We start from the raw sequence: 11,008 nt of genomic DNA on the forward strand, positions 1-11,008 counted from the left end.
ATGCTGCTAAATTCTACTGGAGGATATCACACAACTGCGCCTATACTGTCCGTTACAGATTGATGTCCTTCAATCTCTAGTGGGCCTTCATTGCTACACAGCAATCTTATCATTCTGCTCATATCCTCTCCCTGTTATAAGCTTTCTCTTCTCTCCTCAGCTCCCTTAAATGGCCCACTTTGTCCTTTCTCTCAGTGGAGAACCTTGCTTCCTACTTTAAGGAGAAAACAGAGTCCATATTCATATATAAATATTGATTCTAGCTGTACCTCTACGTCATTCCCCATTCTGTCCTGCTTTTTGCTTTATAGAGACTGAATCAGAAGGGGCTCTTATCCCTGCTTAGGCCAGTCCACCGATTGGGGGCGCCATTGCATTGATCCAATCCCTTCCTGTCTAGTTGCTGAGCTTGTCTGTCCTATCATCTGGTTTTCAGCTCCCATTTCACTTTATCTGCTCGATCCCTTCCTGTTGCCTACAAACACGACCGGGTCTTCTCATCTTTTTACTCAAACATTTACTAAAACATTTGACTTAACCATCACCTTAAGCCGTTGTCCTATATCTGGGCCCCTTCCATAGCCAAACTGCTATGGGGCAATGGGAGACGATGTTGAGCGGGTCGAGGTAAAGAGAAACGGAGAAGACTGCTCGTGACAAATGGTCTCGATTTTCCCGGCAGAGTAAGCAGCCAGGTTACTATCCCAGCTGAGATAGAAGGGGAAGAACTGAGAGGTTTCAGGAAAGAAGGGAAGGTCTAGTACTCTAGCCAGATTGGATCGAAACACCTCTCCCAGTACACTAACCCTCTCAGATTCTCCCAGAATGTATTGTCAGGGACAAACTAGCAGGGTCTCTTCAAGTGCTTTCCACTAGCCCTTTGGGTTGACATCATCTTCTATTGGGAGTCCGACAGTAGGGACCCTTACAGAGGGAAGTGGGAAAACACCCTCCAAGGTGGTGCCTGCCTCAGTTGTTCTCTCCCTAGCCTTTTCGTGCTGTTCTTTCAGGTCTGGTTCACAACAGTCCGTGCAATAATGTCCCAGGTTGCTTGGCTGAGGAGTCCTTTGAACAGTGCCTCTGCTCCCGGGACTGTGGCTATGATGGGGACCCCGTGTGCGGGTCTGATGGAGTCATCTACCAAAACCATTGTCAGATGGAGATGGCTGCCTGCAGAAACAGCACCAGGATCGAGCAAGCGGCTGCGGCCCACTGCACTGCAAGTAAATACCTGGGTTTCTTTTGCCTTCTTCCCTACCACCCTGCTTGGGGGGGGGGGGGCATGTCGAGCCTCCCAATGGTCATCATGACCTGAAATTTTCTGCTAAGTCCTGCTCCCAAAGGGTATCCTTCAGAGAAGTGCTTAGACCTTTCAAAGACCTGGAAAGCTCTTTTTTTTTTAAATTTGACTTTTTTTTCATTTAGCAAACATCTGTTTTCCCTCCCACCTTCCCCCTCCCCCAGTGAAAAAGAAACCATATGACCAATATACATGATGAAGCAAAACAAATTCCCACATTGGTTATGTCCAAAAATGTCCATCTCAGATTGTACCGTGAAGGTGCCTCCCCTCTCCATCAGGAGGTGGCCAGCAGGCTTCATGTTCTAGAATCATGGTGAGTTGTTGGGCTGAGCAAACGGCTTGAATCTTCACAATGTTATTATTATTGGATAAATTGTTTTGCTGGTTCACTTCACTGTAACACTTTGTATCTATTCCTACAAGTCACCTTTCATCTCTAGGACATCTCCCAAATGGTCCGGTTTGTTCCAGTTCCTCAAGGCTATGAAGAGTCTAGCCCTTAGCGCTCTCATAGCATGTCAGAGCTGCAAGGGGCCTGGAACATGGAATGTTAGCTTTGGAATACATCTTAGAATATAGACCATAGAGAACATCTGGGTGGCTCAGTGGATTGACAGTCAGAGGAGGTCCTGGGTTCAAATCAGGCCCAAGATACTTTCTAGCTGTGTGACCCTGGGTCAGACACTTAATTCCCATTGCATAGCGTAACCGCGAAAATGTGGGTTTCAAGACTGTGAATTGCCAAAACTGTAAAGATAATTTCTTAGTGTCTTGATTTAAATAAAAAATAAGTGGTCGCCATGGGAAAAATTCCCAAATATGAAAATACTCAAGTCAGCTGCGTTTTATGGAGATTTTAATTAATACAAATGAAGGAAATAATGGAAGGGAGAGAGAGAAGGAGGAAATAGTAGGAAGGGCCTAGGCCAAATGGCCTAGGCCTGAGCCTTAAGAGAGACTAGTCTGTCTTTAATCACTCACCACAAGATTTGTCCCAAGCAAAACTCCAGTCCTTCACTGAAATCCTCAACTCCTGAACTGAGTTTCAGAGACCCAGCTCCTCCAACTAACTCCAAACTCCAACTCGTCCGAAATCCAACCAGTCTGAACTCCAACTAGTCTGAACTCCAACTAACTCAAATTCAATAAGTCCCTTTCTTTTAAGAATTTTTCTCTTATGTCACCTCCCCTAAATTTTCTCATCTACCAATCACAGTAGATGCTTTTTCCCAGGCTGCCCATTCTTAGTTCTCACCACTCTTTAGTTCTCACCTTCTCTGGGTAGACTAAAATTTCACACCTCTTTTGTTAAGCTTGCCTTTTGTAAGTTGCTTGACCTTTTAGTAATTAATTTGACCTTTATAGGTACTTAGCATCCTTTTGTATTGGATCTAAAAATACACCTAGCTTAAGTTTCTATCTTTAATATTAAGTATGAGTTAGGGACTTTTTCATTGTTCCATCAGGAGTTTGCAACTTTATCTTCCCCTAAGGCACTGTCTGAGCAGGGTGGAGTAATTTTAAAGTTCCCAATACATTCCTGATCAAGTACCTTCATTTGTTACAATAAGGGAATAGCCTTAACCAAATGTTCTAAGGTAGGGTCTGAGCAGTTTTAAGATTCACACTAGCCCTTTCACCCCTTCTGCCTTAGAATTGATACTAAGACAGAAGGTAAAGGTTGCGGTGGGGGTAAGGGGGTTGTCTTTTTGTCTTTATCTGCAGCCTTTATCTCTTTAAGCTAAAACCTAGACTTGTAGCTTTCTTTTTAATATTTTCTTCCATTTTAATTAAGTGCTTTTTGCATTGAATCAGTGTGTTATTTGAACATGTTAAGCATAAACTACATTGGCAAAGAGCTTCTAGCTATAGAAATGAAAAGATGCAGATTAAGCCAATATCTCCAACCTGACAAGGCACAAAGTGCCCTAGTCATGCAGGGACTTAAGGGACCAACCTATACCAGGAGTTTGAATTTTCTGAACTTTCCGACCATGCTACAGAAAGCTTTTTTCCTTGTTTACACCTGGTTTATTCTTTGATTTAATTGACAATGACAAATGACAAATTAAATGACAATTGACAAATGAAAATTAACAATGAAGAATCCAGATAAGCTTCACTCATACATAAATGAGGAAAGGAAACTGAGTCCAGGAAAAAAAGGCTTTCTTTTTACCCCCAAAGGACACATCATGGCACTCAAGCCTAGAGTTTAGTTCTTTTAGATCTCATTCAGTACTCTGCATCGTTTGCTATTAGGTTAGGCCACCCAGTAAAAACCTTTCTGGGAAAGGAAAAGATGGATAGTTAGATATTGATGTTGATGACATTGATGTTGATGATGATGATGTGGATGTTCATGATGATGTTGATGCTGATGCTGAGTGAATTTGAAGTTGAAGGTTTTCCTTAGATTTGAACCTTTCTGACCCTTCCCAATATAATAATTAAAATTTTCTTGGAGACTGTCTCCAGCCTCTTTCATCTTTCCATTGTATTGGTCTTCTCCCCACCTCTCTGCATGCACTTTTTTATGAAATATATATTTACCCCATTTTATCTCTTTTACCATTTCTCTTAGTATATTCTCTTTTTTACCCCTAGTTTTTTTTTAATATTTTTTGACATATCCTATACAGTGTGACACTGTACCCTCTAAGGGTACTTCTTCTAGCTACCCTGAAGATAATAGCAATTTTTAAGAGTTACCAATATCATCTTTCCTTACAGGAATACAAATCATTTTAACTTATTGGGTCCCTTAAAATTTTTTTCCCTTAATTACCTTTTGCTGATTCTCTTGAGTTCTGTGTTTGGGCATGAAATTTTCTGTTTAAGTCAGGTCTTTTCTTTAGGAATGCTTGAAGATCTTCTATTTTATTAAATGACCATACTTTCCCCTGCAAGAATATAGTCAGTTTTGCTGGGTAGTTGATTCTTGGTTGTAGACCTGGTTCCCTTGCTTTCCAGAATATCATATTCCATGCCTTCCAGTCCTTCATTGTGGATGCAGCCAGGTCCTATGTTATCCTAACTATAGTTCCATGTTATCTGATTGGTTTCTTCTTAGCAGCTTGTAGTATCTTTTCCTTAGTCTGGTATTTCCCTGGTCTTGAATTTGGTTTTAATATATCTGGATATTGTCAGTTGGGGATTTAATGCAGGAGGTGATCTATGGATTCTTTCAAACTCCACTTTTCCCTCTTGTTCAAGAATGTCATGGCAGTTTTCTTGTATAATTTCCTGTAGAAAGATATACAGGTTTTTTCTTTTCTCATGACTTTACAGTAATCCAATAATTCTTAAATCATCTCTTCTGGATCTATTTTCCATTTCTGTAGTTTTGTCAATGAGGTGTTTCATATTTTCCTCAATTTTTTCTTTTTTTTAATTTTGTTTTATAAACTCTTGTTACCTTGTGCAGTCATTTGCTTCTAGTTGTTGGATTCTAATTTTTTTTAAATATATTTTATTTGATCATTTCCAAGCATTATTCATTAAAGATCATTTTCTTTTCCTCCCCCCCACCCCCCATAGCCGACGCGTAAGTCCACTGGGCATTAGATGTTTTCTTGATTTGAACCCATTGCTTTGTTGATAGTATTTGCACTAGAGTGTTCATTTAGAGTCTGTCCTCTGTCATGTCCCCTCAACCTCTGTATTCAGGCAGTTGCTTTTCCTCGGTGTTTCCACTCCCATAGTTTATCCTTTGCTTATGAATAGTGTTTTTTTCTCCTAGATCCCTGCAAATTGTTCAGGGACATTACACTGTCACTAATGGAGAAGTCCATTACGTTCGATTATACCACAGTGTATTAGTCTCTGTGTACAATGTTCTCCTGGTTCTGCTCCTCTCGCTCTGCATCACTTCCTGGAGGTTGTTCCAGTCTCCATGGAACTTCTCCACTTTATTATTCCTTTTAGCACAATAGTACTCCATCACCAACATATACCACAGTTTGTTCAGCCATTCCCCAATTGATGGGCATCCCCTCGTTTTCCAGTTTTGGGCCACCACAAAGAGCGCAGCTATGAATATTTTTGTACAAGTCTTTTTGTCCATTATCTCTTTGGGGTACAGACCCAGCAGTGCTATGGCTGGGTCAAAGGGTAGATATTCTTTTGTCGCCCTTTGGGCATAGTTCCAAATTGCCCTCCAGAATGGTTGGATCAATTCACAACTCCACCAGCAATGAATTAATGTCCCTACTTTGCCACATCCCCTCCAGCATTCATTACTTTCCTTTGCTGTAATGTTAGCCAATCTGCTAGGTGTGAGGTGATACCTCAGAGTTTTTTTGATTTGCATCTCTCTGATTATAAGAGATGTAGAGCACTTCTTCATGTGCTTGTTAATAGTTTTGATTTCTTTATCTGAGAACTGCCTATCCATGTCCCTTGCCCATTTATCAATTGGAGAATGGCTTGATTTTTTGTACAATTGATTTAGCTCATTATAAATATGAGTAATTAAACCTTTGTCAGAGGTTTCTATGAAGATTTTTTCCCAATTTGTTGTTTCCCTTCTGATTTTAGTTATATTGGTTTTGTTTGTACAAAAGCTTTTTAGTTTGATGTAGTCAAAATTATTTATTTTACATTTTGTGATTCTTTCTATATCTTGCTTGGTTTTAAAGCCTTTCCCCTCCCAAAGGTCTGACATGTATACTATTCTGTATTTACCCAATTTACTTATGGTTTCCTTCTTTATGTTTAAGTCACTCACCCATTTTGAATTTATCTTGGTGTAGGGTGTGAGGTGTTGATCTATTCCTAGTCTCTCCCACACTGTCTTCCAATTTTCCCAGCAGTTTTTATCGAATAGTGGATTTTTGTCCCAAAAGCTGGGATCTTTGGGTTTATCGTATACTGTCTTGCTGAGGTCGCTTTCCCCCAGTCTATTCCACTGATCTTCCTTTCTGTTTCTTAGCCAGTACCAAATTGTTTTGATGACTGCTGCTTTGTAATATAGTTTTAGGTCAGGGACTGCAAGGCCCTCATCGTATGTGTTTTTTTTTTCATTATTTCCCTGGATATCCTTGATCTTTTGTTCTTCCAAATGAACTTTGTTATGGTTTTTTCTAAATCAGTGAAGAAGTATTTTGGTAGTTCAATGGGTATGGCACTAAATAGATAAATAAGTTTGGGTAGGATGGTCATTTTTATTATATTGGCTCGTCCTATCCATGAGCAGTTAATGTTTTTCCATTTGTTCAGGTCTAGTTTTAGTTGTGTGGCGAGTGTTTTGTAGTTGTGTTCATATAGTTCCTGTGTTTGTCTTAGGAGATAGATTCCTAGGTATTTTATTTTGTCTAAGGTGATTTTGAATGGGATTTCTCTTTCTAGTTCTTGCTGCTGAGCTGTGTTGGAGATATATAGAAAAGCTGATGATTTATGTGGGTTTATTTTGTATCCTGCAACTTTGCTAAAGTTGTTGATTATTTCAATTAGCTTTTTGGTTGAATCTCTAGGATTCTTTAAGTAGACCATCATGTCATCTGCAAAGAGTGATAACTTGGTCTCCTCCTTGCCTATTTTGATGCCTTCAATTTCTTTATCTTCTCTAATTGCTACTGCTAGTGTTTCTAGTACAATGTCAAATAGTAGGGGTGATAATGGGCATCCTTGTTTCACTCCTGATCTTATTGGGAATGCATCTAGTTTATCCCCATTGCAGATGATATTAGCTGTTGGTTTTAGATATATACTGTTTATTATTTTTAGGAATGACCCTTCTATTCCTATGCTTTCTAGTGTTTTTAATAGGAATGGGTGTTGTATTTTATCAAAGGCTTTTTCTGCATCTATTGAGATAATCATGTGGTTCTTGCTAGTGTGCTTGTTGATGTGGTCAATTATGTGGATGGTTTTCCTAATGTTGAACCAGCCCTGCATCCCTGGTATGAATCCTACTTGATCATGGTGAATGATCCTTCTGATCACTTGCTGGAGTCTTTTTGCTAGTATCCTATTTAAGATTTTTGCATCTATATTCATTAGGGAGATTGGCCTATAGTTTTCTTTCTCTGTTTTTGACCTGCCTGGTTTTGGAATCAGTACCATGTTTGTGTCGTAAAAGGAGTTTGGTAGAACTCCCTCTTTGCTTATTATGTCAAATAGTTTGTATAGTATTGGGGTTAACTGTTCTCTGAATGTTTGATAGAATTCACAGGTGAATCCATCAGGCCCTGGGGATTTTTTCTTAGGAAGTTCTTTGATGGCTTGATGGATTTCAATTTCTGATATGGGATTATTTAAGAATTCTATTTCCTCTTCTGTTAGTCTAGGCAGTTTGTATTTTTGTATATATTCATCCATTTCTCCTAAATTGGTGTATTTGTTGCCATATAATTGGGCAAAGTAATTTCTAATGATTGCCTTAATTTCCTCCTCATTGGAGGTGCTGTCTCCCTTTTCATCTTTAATGCTGTGAATTTGCTTTTCTTCCTTCCTTTTTTTAATTAGATTGACCAGTACTTTGTCTATTTTGTTTGTTTTTTCAAAGTACCAGCTTCTTGTCTTATTTATTAAATCAATAGTTCTATCACTTTCGATTTTATTAATTTCTCCCTTAATTTTTAGGATTTCTAATTTGGTTTTCTGCTGGGGGTTTTTAATTTGATTGCTTTCGAGTTTTTTCAATTGCATTTCCAATTGATTGATCTCTGCTCTCCCTTGTATGTTAATATAAGCTTTCAGGGATATGAATTTGCCTCTGATTACCGCTTTGGCTGCATCCCAAAAGGTTTGAAAGGATGTTTCGCCATTGTCATTTTCCTTGATGAAATTATTAATTGTTTCTATGATTTCTTCTTTAACTAAACGGTTTTGGAGTATCATATTGTTTAATTTCCAATTGGTTTTAGATTTGGTTTTCCATGTACCATTACTAATCATTATTTTTATTGCCTTGTGATCTGAGAAGGCTGCATTCATTATTTCTGCTTTTTTGCATTTGTGTGCTATGTTTCTGTGACCTAATGTATGGTCAATTTTTGTGAATGTGCCATGTGGTGCTGAGAAGAAGGTGTATTCCTTTTTATCCCTATTTATTTTTCTCCATATGTCTATTAATTCTAATTTTTCTAAGATTTCATTCACTTCTTTTACCTCTTTCTTATTTATTTTTTGATTTGATTTATCTAAATTTGATAATGGTTGGTTTAAGTCTCCCACTAGTATGGTTTTATTGTCTATTTCTTCCTTCAATTCGCATAGTTTCTCCATTAGAAATTTGGGTGCTATATTATTTGGTGCATACATGTTGATTAATGATATTTCCTCGTTGTCTAGAGTCCCTTTTAACAAAATATAATTACCTTCCCTATCCCTTTTGATCAGGTCTATTTTTGCATTGGCTTTATCAGATATCATGATTACCACTCCTGCCTTCTTTCTATCAGTTGAGGCCCAGAAGGTCTTACTCCATCCTTTAATTCTGACCTTGTGGGTGTCAACCCGCCTCATGTGTGTTTCTTGAAGACAACATATGGTAGGGTTTTGGATTCTAATCCATTCTGCTATTCGTCTACGTTTTATGGGTGAGTTCATCCCATTCACGTTCAAAGTTATGATTGTCATTTGTGGACTCCCTGGCATTTTGATTGCCTTCCCTAATTCTAACCTTTTCTTCTTCGGCTCTACCTTTTAGTCCAGTGATTTACTTTGAATCAGTGCCCCTTGTCCCCTCCCTTGATGTTTCCCTTTTTAGTCCCTCCCTTTTTGTTCCCTCCCCCTCCCCCCTCTCTTTCCCTCCCTTTTTGTTCTCCCTCTCCCCCTCCCCCCCTTGGTTTTCCCTTCTCCTTACCCTTGTTGGGTAAGATAGAATTCAAGATCCCAATGGATCTGGATGTTTTTCCCTCTCAGAGTTGATTTCCCTGAGATTGAGGTTTAAGTAAACCCCCCCCCCTCTCTTCCTCTCCTTCTTATAGGAGTTTTCTTCCCCTCCCCTTCCCATGTGAATCTTTGTGTGAGAACCATTATTCTATTTGGTCTTTCTTTACCCCCTATTTATACATTACATTTTCCCCATATGTTAGTATACATAGATTGATATAAATGTAGTCCTTATAGAAGAGAGTTTGAGTAAAAGAAGAAGATAACATTTTTCCCCTTTCCTTAATATTTACCTTTTCAGGTATTCCTTGCTCTTTGATTTTCGGTATCAAACTTTCCACAGAGCTCTGGTCTTTTCTTTGCAAAAAGTTGGAAGTCTTCTATTTTGTTGAATGCCCATACTTTCCCTTGGAAGTATATAGTCAGTTTTGCTGGGTAGCTGATTCTTGGTTGGAGACCCAGCTCTCTTGCCTTTCTGAAGATCATGTTCCATGCCTTACGATCATTCAGAGTAGAACTTGCAAGGTCTTGTGTGACCCTGATTGGTATTCCTTTATATCTAAATTGTCTTTTTCTGGCTTCCTGTAGGATTTTTTCTTTTGTTTGATAGCTTTGGAATTTGGCAATTACATTCCTGGGAGTTGTCTTTTGGGGGTTTAGTGTAGAAGGTGTTCTGTGAGCTCTGTCAGTGGCTGTATTGCCCCCTTGTTCTAGAATCTCTGGGCAATTTTCTTTGATTATATCTTGTATCACCATGTCCAGTTTGGTGTTTATTTCTGGCTTTTCTGGGAGTCCAATTATTCTTAAATTTTCTCTTCTCCCTCTATTTTCCAGATCTATCACCTTGTCGGTGAGATATTTTATGTTCTCTTCTAATTTCTTGGTGTTTTGGCTTTGCTTTATTAGTTCTTGCTTTAAAGCCTGGTTTTCTTTTACAGTTTGGTCAAACTGGTTTTGTAGATGCATGAATTTCTTTTGCATTATTTCCCACTTTTCCTCCCAGAGGGCTTCCATCTTTTTGGTCATTTCTGATTCAAATTCTTCATGGGTTTGTGGAGAGTTTCTATTTCCTTTGGAAGATTTTGGAGAATTTTCTTGTATATCTTCTTCTATCTGCTCTGTATTTTGTATTTTGGCTCCATAGAATGTGTCCAAAGTCGCCCCTTTCTTCTTATTTTTCTTGGTATTTTGGGGCTTCTGTGCTTCTGTGGAGTTTGTCATCTCTGAATGTGGAGGATTAGCTTTTCTTATCTCTGTCTGGTGATCAGAGGCTTTAGTCCTGGGCAGATGGTTCTATGAGCTTTCCCTTGGTTAAACTGAATATGCCTCACTGGAACTGGAATGGAAGGGTCGGACCACGAGGCCACACTCTCCCCCTGGCTCGCTTTCCGGAAGTTGCCTTCAGAATCGCTGGCCGTGAGGCTGTTTCGTTGGCCTGCGGGGGGGATGGGCTGCAGCTTTCCCAAGCTCCGAGGGCAAGGACTTTCACTGAGACTTGGATAGCAGGATCCAGCCTGTGAGGCTGTCTTGCCCGCCCTGAGGGTTGCTGTTGTTTAGACCAGCTCTCTGCAGTGGAAGCCCCAGGCAGTAACTTTCACTGGGACTCGGGTAGAAGGCCCTGAGGGTTCTGCTCTCTGAGCCCGGCCGGGCTGAGGCTTCCGGGAGCCTTGGACTCTGCGCTCCTACCCCTGAGGTCCGAGTGATCTCGGGTTATGGCTTTTGAGGGGAGCTGTATCTTTCGAACCGGGTCCAGGTCCAGGAGGAGGGTTCCCAGGGTCTGTGCTGTTGATCGTTTTGAATTTCGGCACCTTAGGAGCTTATAGTTTGAGATCGGTCGGGAAGGGTTTTCCGGAGATCTGAGCTTTA

The sequence above is a fragment of the Monodelphis domestica genome, chromosome 3 (genome assembly GCF_027887165.1).
Source record: "Monodelphis domestica isolate mMonDom1 chromosome 3, mMonDom1.pri, whole genome shotgun sequence".
NCBI classification, from domain to species: Eukaryota; Metazoa; Chordata; class Mammalia; order Didelphimorphia; family Didelphidae; genus Monodelphis; species Monodelphis domestica.